Raw genomic sequence first — 15,571 nt, forward strand, 5'->3', positions numbered from 1 at the left:
TTCCTGGCACTGCAGTGCTTTAAACAGTAGCAGTTGCATGTGTCGGGAGGATCTTCCGCTACTGGCAGTCGTGGCCGAGTGGTTAAGGCGTCTGACTCGAAATCAGATTCCCTCTGGGAGCGTAGGTTCGAATCCTACCGGCTGCGTGTGATTTTGCGTAAAAACGAGCAGAAATTTTCGCACACATGTGACATGCGTGGGTGAAAGCGGATCCAAACCAGTGACACCATTCTCAACAAGACGGAAATTTATGTTTCAGAATACTGTTTCGCGACGGCCGCTGTCTGTTGCGGCTCTCGGTTTACCTCGCACGGACGCTAGTACTGCAGAAATCAGTCGCAGGCCCACGAACGCGCCCCCGTCATTTTGTCGCGCCGTCGCCGTGTTCGTGAGTACGCAGATGTGCTTCAAAGTGTTGGACAGAGCGAGCATTCATTTCTTGTTAAGAATCGCAATTCAATTCATTCGAGTGTGGCAAAAGCAGTGGTGCAGCGTTTTCCTTTCTTAAGATCTCGCAGCTGCTTGCAAGTATGTCCATCGTTTAAGACGACAGAAAAGTAGCGTCAGCGGGAAGTCGGTGAAGTCGCCATTGGAGCCATAAGCCAGTAATTACGACACGCGAATCACTCAAACACCATGCAGCATGTACCACAATGCTCGGCCGAGGGACCGGGTAGCTCAGCCGGTAGAGCGCTAGACTTTCAACCAAAGGGTCCCGGGTTCAAACCCCCGTCCAGGCCAAAATTGATACACTGTCGTAACGGCTAATGTGCTGGCAACGGAAGCACTACAGAAACGAGTGAGGCCATGTCGTGTTCTTACGTCAGATTGCTTGAAAAGTTGCACTTGCCGAGAGACGCTTCTGCGACCGGCAGTCGTGGCCGAGTGGTTAAGGCGTCTGACTAGAAATCAGATTCCCTCTGGGAGCGTAGGTTCGAGTCCTACCGACTGCGTCCTTTTTTGTGTCAAGAGGTGAAGAACATCTCCAACGGAACCGTGAAATGAGCGAATACGTGGGAAACACTGCATTCGAGACGCTTGTGAATTTTACAATTGTCCAGTGAGTGTAGACAAAACACGTAGCTCCTCTGCTGAGACGTACAAACTGCTGCAATTTCACTTTACATCGTGTGTCAGCTTTCTTCGATAGTCTGTTACGACCCTAGCGTAATGAGTTTATAGACAGCAGTCAGACGACGTTTTAATAGTAACAGCTCCACGCAACGACTACCCAACAGTAAAGGACATGAGGCAATGTGTCAGTATGCCTAAAGGGATGGGTGTTCAGGTAACGTGAGCCCGGATAGCTCAGTCGGTAGAGCATTAGGCTTTTAACCTAAGGGTCCAGGGTTCAAGTCCCTGTTCGGGCGGAAATTTTAATACCTTGGTAGCCGCACGTCTCGTAGTGGTGTAAGCACTACGGAAAAGAATGCTGCTACGCCGTTTCCTGGCACTGCAGTGCTTTAAACAGTAGCAGTTGCATGTGTCGGGAGGATCTTCCGCTACTGGCAGTCGTGGCCGAGTGGTTGCGGCGAGCGGACGTGTGTTGGGCTCGTGCCTGCTGCTGCCTTCGTGTGCTGCAGGCGGTGTCTTCGTCGCGTGTTTGGTGCTGCGCCTCGCAGCGTTCTCTCTTCTCTACTAGTTCCTGTAAGTTTATTGACGCATTATTATGAACCGTGCTAACTCCGTACAGTGTGTTTTTGATAGGAACGCGGCTAGGCCGTCGCCTTTTGATGTACACGAATGGGTATTTTCGGAATTGCGTATTCCCGAATCTGATTTGGTCGGCATCCAGCTTGATTTTATTCAAAACTCTGTCTTTTTGAAACTTCCGAACGAGGATTTTGTCGATAAGCTAGTTACCGAAAGTGGTGGCGTTAAGAAATTCAAGCACGTGGACGGTGCTTTGTCTGACGTGTTGATACTGCCGGCAGGCTTCGGCATTCGAAGTGTGAAGGTTTATAATGTTCCTTTTGAGTGCCCAAATGAGGCCATTGCTCGTAAACTTGGCGAATTTGGCACCGTTCTTAGTGTGGAGAATGATGTGTGGCCTGCAGGTTTTAGGTATCGGGTTCTGAGTGGTGTTCGGACAGTACGTGTAGATTTAAAGAAACATATCCCGTCGTATCTGATCATTGCTGGCACGCGAGCTTTCCTCAGCTATAGTGGGCAGCCGCAGACGTGTTCTGTGTGTGGCAAAACAGATCATTTACGACAAACCTGCACTTTACGCAGGCCGGCGCAGCTACCGCGCGAAGCTGTTGTCAACACCACGTATGCAGGCGCGTTGGTTGGACCCCCCTCGCTCGCCCCGACCGACCGACAGGCTTCCGCCGCTCCTGCGGCTGTGGCTCCTGTGTCCGATATTGTGACTCAGCCGACAGTTGTCGTGCCCCCGGTTGTGTCGGAACAAAGTTTACCTGCCGAACGCACCCCTCGCGAAGTCAGTATCGCTGATTTGTCAGCCGTCAGTGTTCCGGATGTGCCTGTTAGGGAGTTTTCTGAAATGTTGGTCGAGTCCCCTCCTGTGTCCGATAATGTGACTCTGCCGACAGTTGTCGTGCCCCCGGTTGTGTCGGAACAAAGTTTATCTACCGAACAGACCCCTCGCGAAGTCAGTCTTGCTGATTTGTCAGCTGTCAGTGTCCCGACCGTGCCTGTTGGGGAGTCTTCTGAAATGTTGGTCGAGTCGCCCCGGCCGATTACCGTCCCCGCCCCGCCGACAGACAAGCGGAAATTGCCGACACAACCCGGCCTGTCCACTTCTGGTGAGGCGGATGCTAGCAGCGCTGAAAGCGAGGTGTCTCAAGTTTCCACCCAGTCCGCCCCTACCGATCCCAAACCGAAGCGTAGGCGGTCTAAGAAACGTTCGAAAACGGCGCCCACTGAGGGCGACGGCGTTTCCTTCGAACAGGCCGTTGAGGGATTAACGGACTCCTTGGTTCAAGAGCGTCGCGAAGCACCTTTCGTGCACGGTCCGCCTGTGTCGGTGCCCCCCGCCCCCGCTTCCCGGGCCGTCCCGGACGCCGTACCTTCTCCTGCGGACACTATGCAGTGGTCTGAGGATGTGGAGGAAGATCATTTCTTCTAGTTCCGCTTAAGTTACAGAGTCCATCCTGACGCGTGCATTCCACCAGTTACGCGTCCTCACACTTAATGTTAATCAAATCCGCAGTGTCCGTAAAATTGACGCCCTTTTACATTTTTTGCAATCTGCTCGTTGTGATGTGGTTTTCCTTCAAGAACTTACAGCTGACGTTGTCCCGCACCTTACTGCCTATAATGTTATTCTTAATATTGATCCGGAAACGACCATTGGTACGGCTATTTTAATCACGCCCGGTTTAGAGTGTAAACACGTAGAAATTTTACCAAATGGACGAGGGTTGGCATGTGTCATCTGCGACATATTTTTTGTTAACGTGTACGCCCCCTCTGGAACTCACAACAAACGTCTGAGGGATACTTTTTTCAATCATGATTTATGTCAGTTCTTCCATCGAAACCACCGACGGATCATCTTAGGCGGTGATTTTAATTGTGTCTTGCGTGTTGCCGACCAGGAACCGACGGCACATAAGTGTCTAGCACTGCAAACTTTAGTTGACACTTTTAAACTTGAGGACACGTGGCTTCGTTTTAGTCCGACTGCTACAGGTTTTACTTATTTTTATCCTACTGGGCATAGTAGGTTGGATAGAATTTATGTCTCGTCGGACCTTACTGCACAAATCTTGCAGGCCGAAGTTGCCCCCGTCGTTTTTTTCGGATCATTGTGGTTATTTGTGTGCTTTTAATGTCCCGTCTGTTCGCCCGGACCGTACGCGATCCTATTGGAAATTCAATGTTAGTGTTTTGGATGACGTCAGTCTTGTCGAACAGGTACATTTGTTGTGGCGCCAACTTCTTCAGAGCCGCCCACAGGCGTGTTCTACTGTCGCATGGTGGCTCCGTCACGCTAAACCGGCTCTTCGTACTTTGCTCATAAATTACTGTCGTGACAAGGCACTGGCACTGGCTCTGAGCACTATGGGACTCAACTGCTGTGGTCATAAGTCCCCTAGAACTTAGAACTACTTAAACCTAACTAACCTAAGGACAGCACACAACACCCAGCCATCACGAGGCAGAGAAAATCCCTGACCCCGCCGGGAATCGAACCCGGGAACCCGGGCGTGGGAAGCGGGAACGCTACCGCACGACCACGAGATGCGGGCGACAAGGCCCATTGGGACATGATGACGGTTAATTTTTATCGCGATTGTTTACAGGATTTAATTACTCGGGTTACCGACCGCCCTGACCTCCTTCCCATGTTACGGAAAATTAAAACGCAGATTTTAAACCATCTGCATCGGAAGGCGCAGGGCTCTGTTGTCCGTAGCAGGCCTTTCGATCCCTCTTTGGAAGAACCACTCTCATTGTATCATTTACGACGAGCCCGACTGCGGCGTGAAAAACTTTTATTCACGGACTGGATAACGCGTGAGGGTCATAGAACTTCGGATCGTCGGGTGATTAAGGACGAAATTTACGATCACTACTCTAAACTCTTTCAATCTCAACCTTTGCATGACGCCTCCTTGCAGATGTTTTTACACGACCTGCCTTCAATTTTAACGCGTCAGGATAGACTTCTTTTAAATGAGCGTTTTACAGCTGATGATGTTTCTGCCGCCGTTAAGGCTAGCCCGAAGGGAAAGGCACCTGGCATTGACGGAATTCCTGTGGAATTTTATGTGAAATTTTCCGGTCTTTTAACTGATACTTTCGTTGCCATTGTTAATGAAATACATAATGGTCTCGATGTGCCGGAAGACTTTTTAGAGGGGCTCATCGTCCTCATCCCGAAGACCACTGGCATCCAAAGTGCGGTGACTTTACGGCCGATTACTCTATTAAACGCCGATTATAAAATCATAGCACGCTGCTTTTCACACCGTTTGCGGCCGGCGTTGAAGACCGTCATTAGTCCTTCTCAATCGTGTGCAGTACCTGGACGGAATATATTTGATGCCGTCCTGGCGTATCGAGAATGTATCGCTTCTGCCTCGTCACGTCGTGGCGGCCGGGCTGCGATACTTTCCATTGATTTTCATAATGCATTCGATCGAATTAGTCACGACTACTTGCGGCGGGTCATGTATATGTTTGGATTTGGTTTCAAATTCACGCATGTGATATCTAACCTTCTGAAATCGGCCACTTCCCGAATCCTTTTTCATGGCCAGGCCGGTGATGTCCTCAGGATGAACAGATCCGTCCGCCAAGGGTGCCCGCTTTCCATGGGCTTATTCGTTTTAGCGCTGGATCCTCTACTCCGTAAACTAACGAATGTTTGCCACGGTGTCCCGTTTGGTACGGGTTCGCTTGTCTGTCGGGCGTATGCGGATGACTTGGGAGTTTTTATCCAAAGTCCCGACGATATTGATTCGCTCCGTCTCATTCTTCACCAATTTGAATCGGCATCGGGTGCGGTTGTGAACCCCCGTAAGTCCATCTTGCTGCCGCTTACTGCGACCATGAGGGCTGTCCGTCGTGATTGGTATACCGTCAAGTTACGACATAAGATTCTCGGGATCCAGATGACGGCAAATGTACAACAAATGGCAGTGCTAAACTGGCGCGCGGTCTTATTTTCTGTTCGAGCGGCGACTCAGGCTGCCGCCAAACGAAATTTGTCTTTGCTGGATAGAGTTTCGGTTGTTAATACCCAGATGTTGGCCAAGGCCTGGTACCTGGCTCAAGTTTTGCCGGTGCCGAAGGAGATCGAACGGGCCATCAAGCATGCTGTTTCTTGGCTGGTCTGGCGAGGCGAAATCTTTAAGGTCGCCTACAATATTTGCACGCTCCCGCCGGACAGGGGCGGCATCGGTCTGGTTGATTTTCCTTCCAAGTGTGCTGCCCTTTTGCTCCACCGAACTAACTGTGTAATAGCCCATGCGGGGCTTGGCCCCACGTCGGTACTCTTCGACCTTTACCGCCCTGCTTCTCTCCGCGCGCCTGTCTCTGTCCAGGCTATCCCGTACAAATTGAATTTCGTTCGACAGTACTTCCTCCACACTAGCTATCTGATAGGTGACGATCGGCGCAGGGGTAACGTCAGCGCGATCGCAGAGGCCCTCCGCGGAACTCCGCCGACTAACAAATGGGAGTTGAGGCTGCCGCAATACGATTGGCGGACGGTGTGGTCCAACATTTCCAGTAAATTGTTGACATCAGATGTTCGGGACACTTGGTATAAAGTTGTGAATCGCACCGTTGCCACGAATGCGAAACTCCACGCAATCAATCTCCTCCCGAGTGGCATCTGTGGGCGGTGCGCGGCTGAGGACACGATCGAACACCGTTTTGTGTGCCCCCAGTTTCACGAGGTATGGGCTGCCACCCGTGAGATGTTGGCGTTGATTAATAGGACTACCCCGAGTGCCATACAACCTTCGTATATCCTGGTTCCCGACTGGCGGCCGTATCCTGCCACCAAGAGAAACGCTACCGTGTGGATCGCCGCGCATGCAGCACATGCGATTTTCTCTCTCCGCCTCATGGATCGCTTGCAGTTTTTGACGTATCTTTGGGACTACTATGGACGGGAGCAACGAAATCCGCAGTGTGTTTCCAATTATGCCCGATTTTTAGATGTCCCTCTACGGACCGCCTTTACCAAATTACATATTTCTCTCATGCCATGATTATGTACTTCCCATTCCACTGTTTCCTCTGGCGGAATGTGTGGAATGATATATTGTTCTAATTTTCTTGATGTATGACAGTTCATTTGTCTCACCGGCTCGACTTATCTTCCGCCATTTGGGCGGTTGTCCTTAGGATTGCCATATTGGCTCTTCTCTCCTGGATTGACGCTTGTTCCCTATTGCTGACCTTTACTTCATTTTTTGTGACTATTGCAGGACTGTCATTGACTTGTCCCTGAACTGTGTGACGGTGCTCAAAGATAATTTGCGTTGAAACGGTTGCCTCTTGGGCACGGAAATCAAGCTTATCGAGAAGACGAAATATGTTTGTTGCTGCCGGAATTGCGTACACTTCCCCATTCCCGTGCGCCAGACATATTTGGCACGTTTAGTGTGGTTATTTGTTTGTGTTTTTCATTTCTATTTTATTTTGAGAGTCTCTATTTTTTGCCTTTCTATGGTAGCGGTGGGCCTCCGCTGCCTACTTGTGGTCATTGTCCTCCTAGAATGGTTTTTTATTTTGTGTTTCGCGTTTTCGTTCTTCCTTCCTCACGTTCTTTCCACACCTTCAGAGGACGTTATTTTTTTTTCGCAACATCGTTTTGGACATGTTTCCGCTGGCCACGATGGATCTTTGTTCTCCTAAAGGAACTCCATTAAAAAAAAAAAAAAAAAAAAAAATTAAAAAAAAACATTAAATAAATAAAAAAAAAGCAATACTCTGTTACACAATAATAAAGAGTACAACACACCACTCTTTCCGTTATTCCACGTTTCTCGGGTTGGGACGGTGAGGGAGACACTGTGGCCAGGCCTCGGATTGCGACCCCTGCCCCCTTTGCCTCCACCGCCGCCCTGGCCCGATCTTGCAAGAAGGTATGTTTGGTTCAAAAAAAAAAAAAAGAGTGGTTAAGGCGTCTGACTAAAAAAAAAAATTAAAAAAAAAGAGTGGTTAAGGCGTAAAAAAAAAAAAAAAAAGAAATCAGATTCCCTCTGGGAGCGTAGGTTCGAATCCTACCGGCTGCGTGTGATTTTGCGTAAAAACGAGCAGAAATTTTCGCACACATGTGACATGCGTGGGTGAAAGCGGATCCAAACCAGTGACACCATTCTCAACAAGACGGAAATTTATGTTTCAGAATACTGTTTCGCGACGGCCGCTGTCTGTTGCGGCTCTCGGTTTACCTCGCACGGACGCTAGTACTGCAGAAATCAGTCGCAGGCCCACGAACGCGCCCCCGTCATTTTGTCGCGCCGTCGCCGTATTCGTGAGTACGCAGATGTGCTTCAAAGTGTTGGACAGAGCGAGCATTCATTTCTTGTTAAGAATCGCAATTCAATTCATTCGAGTGTGGCAAAAGCAGTGGTGCAGCGTTTTCCTTTCTTAAGATCTCGCAGCTGCTTGCAAGTATGTCCATCGTTTAAGACGACAGAAAAGTAGCGTCAGCGGGAAGTCGGTGAAGTCGCCATTGGAGCCATAAGCCAGTAATTACGACACGCGAATCACTCAAACACCATGCAGCATGTACCACAATGCTCGGCCGAGGGACCGGGTAGCTCAGCCGGTAGAGCGCTAGACTTTCAACCAAAGGGTCCCGGGTTCAAACCCCCGTCCAGGCCAAAATTGATACACTGTCGTAACGGCTAATGTGCTGGCAACGGAAGCACTACAGAAACGAGTGAGGCCATGTCGTGTTCTTACGTCAGATTGCTTGAAAAGTTGCACTTGCCGAGAGACGCTTCTGCGACCGGCAGTCGTGGCCGAGTGGTTAAGGCGTCTGACTAGAAATCAGATTCCCTCTGGGAGCGTAGGTTGGAGTCCTACCGACTGCGTCCTTTTTTGTGTCAAGAGGTGAAGAACATCTCCAACGGAACCGTGAAATGAGCGAATACGTGGGAAACACTGCATTCGAGACGCTTGTGAATTTTACAATTGTCCAGTGAGTGTCGACAAAACACGTAGCTCCTCTGCTGAGACGTACAAACTGCTGCAATTTCACTTTACATCGTGTGTCAGCTTTCTTCGATAGTCTGTTACGACCCTAGCGTAATGAGTTTATAGACAGCAGTCAGACGACGTTTTAATAGTAACAGCTCCACGCAACGACTACCCAACAGTAAAGGACATGAGGCAATGTGTCAGTATGCCTAAAGGGAGGGGTGTTCAGGTAACGTGAGCCCGGATAGCTCAGTCGGTAGAGCATTAGGCTTTTAACCTAAGGGTCCAGGGTTCAAGTCCCTGTTCGGGCGGAAATTTTAATACCTTGGTAGCCGCACGTCTCGTAGCGGTGTAAGCACTACGGAAAAGAATGCTGCTACGCCGTTTCCTGGCACTGCAGTGCTTTAAACAGTAGCAGTTGCATGTGTCGGGAGGATCTTCCGCTACTGGCAGTCGTGGCCGAGTGGTTAAGGCGTCTGACTCGAAATCAGATTCCCTCTGGGAGCGTAGGTTCGAATCCTACCGGCTGCGTGTGATTTTGCGTAAAAACGAGCAGAAATTTTCGCACACATGTGACATGCGTGGGTGAAAGCGGATCCAAACCAGTGACACCATTCTCAACAAGACGGAAATTTATGTTTCAGAATACTGTTTCGCGACGGCCGCTGTCTGTTGCGGCTCTCGGTTTACCTCGCACGGACGCTAGTACTGCAGAAATCAGTCGCAGGCCCACGAACGCGCCCCCGTCATTTTGTCGCGCCGTCGCCGTGTTCGTGAGTACGCAGATGTGCTTCAAAGTGTTGGACAGAGCGAGCATTCATTTCTTGTTAAGAATCGCAATTCAATTCATTCGAGTGTGGCAAAAGCAGTGGTGCAGCGTTTTCCTTTCTTAAGATCTCGCAGCTGCTTGCAAGTATGTCCATCGTTTAAGACGACAGAAAAGTAGCGTCAGCGGGAAGTCGGTGAAGTCGCCATTGGAGCCATAAGCCAGTAATTACGACACGCGAATCACTCAAACACCATGCAGCATGTACCACAATGCTCGGCCGAGGGACCGGGTAGCTCAGCCGGTAGAGCGCTAGACTTTCAACCAAAGGGTCCCGGGTTCAAACCCCCGTCCAGGCCAAAATTGATACACTGTCGTAACGGCTAATGTGCTGGCAACGGAAGCACTACAGAAACGAGTGAGGCCATGTCGTGTTCTTACGTCAGATTGCTTGAAAAGTTGCACTTGCCGAGAGACGCTTCTGCGACCGGCAGTCGTGGCCGAGTGGTTAAGGCGTCTGACTAGAAATCAGATTCCCTCTGGGAGCGTAGGTTCGAGTCCTACCGACTGCGTCCTTTTTTGTGTCAAGAGGTGAAGAACATCTCCAACGGAACCGTGAAATGAGCGAATACGTGGGAAACACTGCATTCGAGACGCTTGTGAATTTTACAATTGTCCAGTGAGTGTCGACAAAACACGTAGCTCCTCTGCTGAGACGTACAAACTGCTGCAATTTCACTTTACATCGTGTGTCAGCTTTCTTCGATAGTCTGTTACGACCCTAGCGTAATGAGTTTATAGACAGCAGTCAGACGACGTTTTAATAGTAACAGCTCCACGCAACGACTACCCAACAGTAAAGGACATGAGGCAATGTGTCAGTATGCCTAAAGGGATGGGTGTTCAGGTAACGTGAGCCCGGATAGCTCAGTCGGTAGAGCATTAGGCTTTTAACCTAAGGGTCCAGGGTTCAAGTCCCTGTTCGGGCGGAAATTTTAATACCTTGGTAGCCGCACGTCTCGTAGTGGTGTAAGCACTACGGAAAAGAATGCTGCTACGCCGTTTCCTGGCACTGCAGTGCTTTAAACAGTAGCAGTTGCATGTGTCGGGAGGATCTTCCGCTACTGGCAGTCGTGGCCGAGTGGTTGCGGCGAGCGGACGTGTGTTGGGCTCGTGCCTGCTGCTGCCTTCGTGTGCTGCAGGCGGTGTCTTCGTCGCGTGTTTGGTGCTGCGCCTCGCAGCGTTCTCTCTTCTCTACTAGTTCCTGTAAGTTTATTGACGCATTATTATGAACCGTGCTAACTCCGTACAGTGTGTTTTTGATAGGAACGCGGCTAGGCCGTCGCCTTTTGATGTACACGAATGGGTATTTTCGGAATTGCGTATTCCCGAATCTGATTTGGTCGGCATCCAGCTTGATTTTATTCAAAACTCTGTCTTTTTGAAACTTCCGAACGAGGATTTTGTCGATAAGCTAGTTACCGAAAGTGGTGGCGTTAAGAAATTCAAGCACGTGGACGGTGCTTTGTCTGACGTGTTGATACTGCCGGCAGGCTTCGGCATTCGAAGTGTGAAGGTTTATAATGTTCCTTTTGAGTGCCCAAATGAGGCCATTGCTCGTAAACTTGGCGAATTTGGCACCGTTCTTAGTGTGGAGAATGATGTGTGGCCTGCAGGTTTTAGGTATCGGGTTCTGAGTGGTGTTCGGACAGTACGTGTAGATTTAAAGAAACATATCCCGTCGTATCTGATCATTGCTGGCACGCGAGCTTTCCTCAGCTATAGTGGGCAGCCGCAGACGTGTTCTGTGTGTGGCAAAACAGATCATTTACGACAAACCTGCACTTTACGCAGGCCGGCGCAGCTACCGCGCGAAGCTGTTGTCAACACCACGTATGCAGGCGCGTTGGTTGGACCCCCCTCGCTCGCCCCGACCGACCGACAGGCTTCCGCCGCTCCTGCGGCTGTGGCTCCTGTGTCCGATATTGTGACTCAGCCGACAGTTGTCGTGCCCCCGGTTGTGTCGGAACAAAGTTTACCTGCCGAACGCACCCCTCGCGAAGTCAGTATCGCTGATTTGTCAGCCGTCAGTGTTCCGGATGTGCCTGTTAGGGAGTTTTCTGAAATGTTGGTCGAGTCCCCTCCTGTGTCCGATAATGTGACTCTGCCGACAGTTGTCGTGCCCCCGGTTGTGTCGGAACAAAGTTTATCTACCGAACAGACCCCTCGCGAAGTCAGTCTTGCTGATTTGTCAGCTGTCAGTGTCCCGACCGTGCCTGTTGGGGAGTCTTCTGAAATGTTGGTCGAGTCGCCCCGGCCGATTACCGTCCCCGCCCCGCCGACAGACAAGCGGAAATTGCCGACACAACCCGGCCTGTCCACTTCTGGTGAGGCGGATGCTAGCAGCGCTGAAAGCGAGGTGTCTCAAGTTTCCACCCAGTCCGCCCCTACCGATCCCAAACCGAAGCGTAGGCGGTCTAAGAAACGTTCGAAAACGGCGCCCACTGAGGGCGACGGCGTTTCCTTCGAACAGGCCGTTGAGGGATTAACGGACTCCTTGGTTCAAGAGCGTCGCGAAGCACCTTTCGTGCACGGTCCGCCTGTGTCGGTGCCCCCCGCCCCCGCTTCCCGGGCCGTCCCGGACGCCGTACCTTCTCCTGCGGACACTATGCAGTGGTCTGAGGATGTGGAGGAAGATCATTTCTTCTAGTTCCGCTTAAGTTACAGAGTCCATCCTGACGCGTGCATTCCACCAGTTACGCGTCCTCACACTTAATGTTAATCAAATCCGCAGTGTCCGTAAAATTGACGCCCTTTTACATTTTTTGCAATCTGCTCGTTGTGATGTGGTTTTCCTTCAAGAACTTACAGCTGACGTTGTCCCGCACCTTACTGCCTATAATGTTATTCTTAATATTGATCCGGAAACGACCATTGGTACGGCTATTTTAATCACGCCCGGTTTAGAGTGTAAACACGTAGAAATTTTACCAAATGGACGAGGGTTGGCATGTGTCATCTGCGACATATTTTTTGTTAACGTGTACGCCCCCTCTGGAACTCACAACAAACGTCTGAGGGATACTTTTTTCAATCATGATTTATGTCAGTTCTTCCATCGAAACCACCGACGGATCATCTTAGGCGGTGATTTTAATTGTGTCTTGCGTGTTGCCGACCAGGAACCGACGGCACATAAGTGTCTAGCACTGCAAACTTTAGTTGACACTTTTAAACTTGAGGACACGTGGCTTCGTTTTAGTCCGACTGCTACAGGTTTTACTTATTTTTATCCTACTGGGCATAGTAGGTTGGATAGAATTTATGTCTCGTCGGACCTTACTGCACAAATCTTGCAGGCCGAAGTTGCCCCCGTCGTTTTTTTCGGATCATTGTGGTTATTTGTGTGCTTTTAATGTCCCGTCTGTTCGCCCGGACCGTACGCGATCCTATTGGAAATTCAATGTTAGTGTTTTGGATGACGTCAGTCTTGTCGAACAGGTACATTTGTTGTGGCGCCAACTTCTTCAGAGCCGCCCACAGGCGTGTTCTACTGTCGCATGGTGGCTCCGTCACGCTAAACCGGCTCTTCGTACTTTGCTCATAAATTACTGTCGTGACAAGGCACTGGCACTGGCTCTGAGCACTATGGGACTCAACTGCTGTGGTCATAAGTCCCCTAGAACTTAGAACTACTTAAACCTAACTAACCTAAGGACAGCACACAACACCCAGCCATCACGAGGCAGAGAAAATCCCTGACCCCGCCGGGAATCGAACCCGGGAACCCGGGCGTGGGAAGCGGGAACGCTACCGCACGACCACGAGATGCGGGCGACAAGGCCCATTGGGACATGATGACGGTTAATTTTTATCGCGATTGTTTACAGGATTTAATTACTCGGGTTACCGACCGCCCTGACCTCCTTCCCATGTTACGGAAAATTAAAACGCAGATTTTAAACCATCTGCATCGGAAGGCGCAGGGCTCTGTTGTCCGTAGCAGGCCTTTCGATCCCTCTTTGGAAGAACCACTCTCATTGTATCATTTACGACGAGCCCGACTGCGGCGTGAAAAACTTTTATTCACGGACTGGATAACGCGTGAGGGTCATAGAACTTCGGATCGTCGGGTGATTAAGGACGAAATTTACGATCACTACTCTAAACTCTTTCAATCTCAACCTTTGCATGACGCCTCCTTGCAGATGTTTTTACACGACCTGCCTTCAATTTTAACGCGTCAGGATAGACTTCTTTTAAATGAGCGTTTTACAGCTGATGATGTTTCTGCCGCCGTTAAGGCTAGCCCGAAGGGAAAGGCACCTGGCATTGACGGAATTCCTGTGGAATTTTATGTGAAATTTTCCGGTCTTTTAACTGATACTTTCGTTGCCATTGTTAATGAAATACATAATGGTCTCGATGTGCCGGAAGACTTTTTAGAGGGGCTCATCGTCCTCATCCCGAAGACCACTGGCATCCAAAGTGCGGTGACTTTACGGCCGATTACTCTATTAAACGCCGATTATAAAATCATAGCACGCTGCTTTTCACACCGTTTGCGGCCGGCGTTGAAGACCGTCATTAGTCCTTCTCAATCGTGTGCAGTACCTGGACGGAATATATTTGATGCCGTCCTGGCGTATCGAGAATGTATCGCTTCTGCCTCGTCACGTCGTGGCGGCCGGGCTGCGATACTTTCCATTGATTTTCATAATGCATTCGATCGAATTAGTCACGACTACTTGCGGCGGGTCATGTATATGTTTGGATTTGGTTTCAAATTCACGCATGTGATATCTAACCTTCTGAAATCGGCCACTTCCCGAATCCTTTTTCATGGCCAGGCCGGTGATGTCCTCAGGATGAACAGATCCGTCCGCCAAGGGTGCCCGCTTTCCATGGGCTTATTCGTTTTAGCGCTGGATCCTCTACTCCGTAAACTAACGAATGTTTGCCACGGTGTCCCGTTTGGTACGGGTTCGCTTGTCTGTCGGGCGTATGCGGATGACTTGGGAGTTTTTATCCAAAGTCCCGACGATATTGATTCGCTCCGTCTCATTCTTCACCAATTTGAATCGGCATCGGGTGCGGTTGTGAACCCCCGTAAGTCCATCTTGCTGCCGCTTACTGCGACCATGAGGGCTGTCCGTCGTGATTGGTATACCGTCAAGTTACGACATAAGATTCTCGGGATCCAGATGACGGCAAATGTACAACAAATGGCAGTGCTAAACTGGCGCGCGGTCTTATTTTCTGTTCGAGCGGCGACTCAGGCTGCCGCCAAACGAAATTTGTCTTTGCTGGATAGAGTTTCGGTTGTTAATACCCAGATGTTGGCCAAGGCCTGGTACCTGGCTCAAGTTTTGCCGGTGCCGAAGGAGATCGAACGGGCCATCAAGCATGCTGTTTCTTGGCTGGTCTGGCGAGGCGAAATCTTTAAGGTCGCCTACAATATTTGCACGCTCCCGCCGGACAGGGGCGGCATCGGTCTGGTTGATTTTCCTTCCAAGTGTGCTGCCCTTTTGCTCCACCGAACTAACTGTGTAATAGCCCATGCGGGGCTTGGCCCCACGTCGGTACTCTTCGACCTTTACCGCCCTGCTTCTCTCCGCGCGCCTGTCTCTGTCCAGGCTATCCCGTACAAATTGAATTTCGTTCGACAGTACTTCCTCCACACTAGCTATCTGATAGGTGACGATCGGCGCAGGGGTAACGTCAGCGCGATCGCAGAGGCCCTCCGCGGAACTCCGCCGACTAACAAATGGGAGTTGAGGCTGCCGCAATACGATTGGCGGACGGTGTGGTCCAACATTTCCAGTAAATTGTTGACATCAGATGTTCGGGACACTTGGTATAAAGTTGTGAATCGCACCGTTGCCACGAATGCGAAACTCCACGCAATCAATCTCCTCCCGAGTGGCATCTGTGGGCGGTGCGCGGCTGAGGACACGATCGAACACCGTTTTGTGTGCCCCCAGTTTCACGAGGTATGGGCTGCCACCCGTGAGATGTTGGCGTTGATTAATAGGACTACCCCGAGTGCCATACAACCTTCGTATATCCTGGTTCCCGACTGGCGGCCGTATCCTGCCACCAAGAGAAACGCTACCGTGTGGATCGCCGCGCATGCAGCACATGCGATTTTCTCTCTCCGCCTCATGGATC

At 50.4% G+C, this 15,571-nt stretch overlaps 8 non-coding genes across 8 annotated transcripts; all 8 read left to right on the top strand.

Moving 5' to 3' along the window:
• Positions 1–64: 64 nt before the first annotated feature.
• On the top strand, positions 65–146 carry Trnas-cga (transfer RNA serine (anticodon CGA)). Its single transcript has one exon. It is a non-coding gene; the product is annotated as a tRNA-Ser (tRNA).
• Positions 147–871: 725 nt separating this feature from the next.
• Positions 872–953, top strand: Trnas-aga (transfer RNA serine (anticodon AGA)). The gene has a single exon. It is a non-coding gene; the product is annotated as a tRNA-Ser (tRNA).
• Positions 954–1,297: 344 nt separating this feature from the next.
• On the top strand, positions 1,298–1,370 carry Trnak-uuu (transfer RNA lysine (anticodon UUU)). Its single transcript has one exon. It is a non-coding gene; the product is annotated as a tRNA-Lys (tRNA).
• Positions 1,371–8,446: 7,076 nt separating this feature from the next.
• On the top strand, positions 8,447–8,528 carry Trnas-aga (transfer RNA serine (anticodon AGA)). The gene has a single exon. It is a non-coding gene; the product is annotated as a tRNA-Ser (tRNA).
• A 344-nt stretch (positions 8,529–8,872) lies between these two features.
• On the top strand, positions 8,873–8,945 carry Trnak-uuu (transfer RNA lysine (anticodon UUU)). Its single transcript has one exon. It is a non-coding gene; the product is annotated as a tRNA-Lys (tRNA).
• A 138-nt stretch (positions 8,946–9,083) lies between these two features.
• On the top strand, positions 9,084–9,165 carry Trnas-cga (transfer RNA serine (anticodon CGA)). The gene has a single exon. It is a non-coding gene; the product is annotated as a tRNA-Ser (tRNA).
• A 725-nt stretch (positions 9,166–9,890) lies between these two features.
• On the top strand, positions 9,891–9,972 carry Trnas-aga (transfer RNA serine (anticodon AGA)). Its single transcript has one exon. It is a non-coding gene; the product is annotated as a tRNA-Ser (tRNA).
• A 344-nt stretch (positions 9,973–10,316) lies between these two features.
• Positions 10,317–10,389, top strand: Trnak-uuu (transfer RNA lysine (anticodon UUU)). Its single transcript has one exon. It is a non-coding gene; the product is annotated as a tRNA-Lys (tRNA).
• Positions 10,390–15,571: the final 5,182 nt, after the last annotated feature.

Source organism: Schistocerca nitens, chromosome 4, assembly GCF_023898315.1.
Source record: "Schistocerca nitens isolate TAMUIC-IGC-003100 chromosome 4, iqSchNite1.1, whole genome shotgun sequence".
NCBI classification, from domain to species: Eukaryota; Metazoa; Arthropoda; class Insecta; order Orthoptera; family Acrididae; genus Schistocerca; species Schistocerca nitens.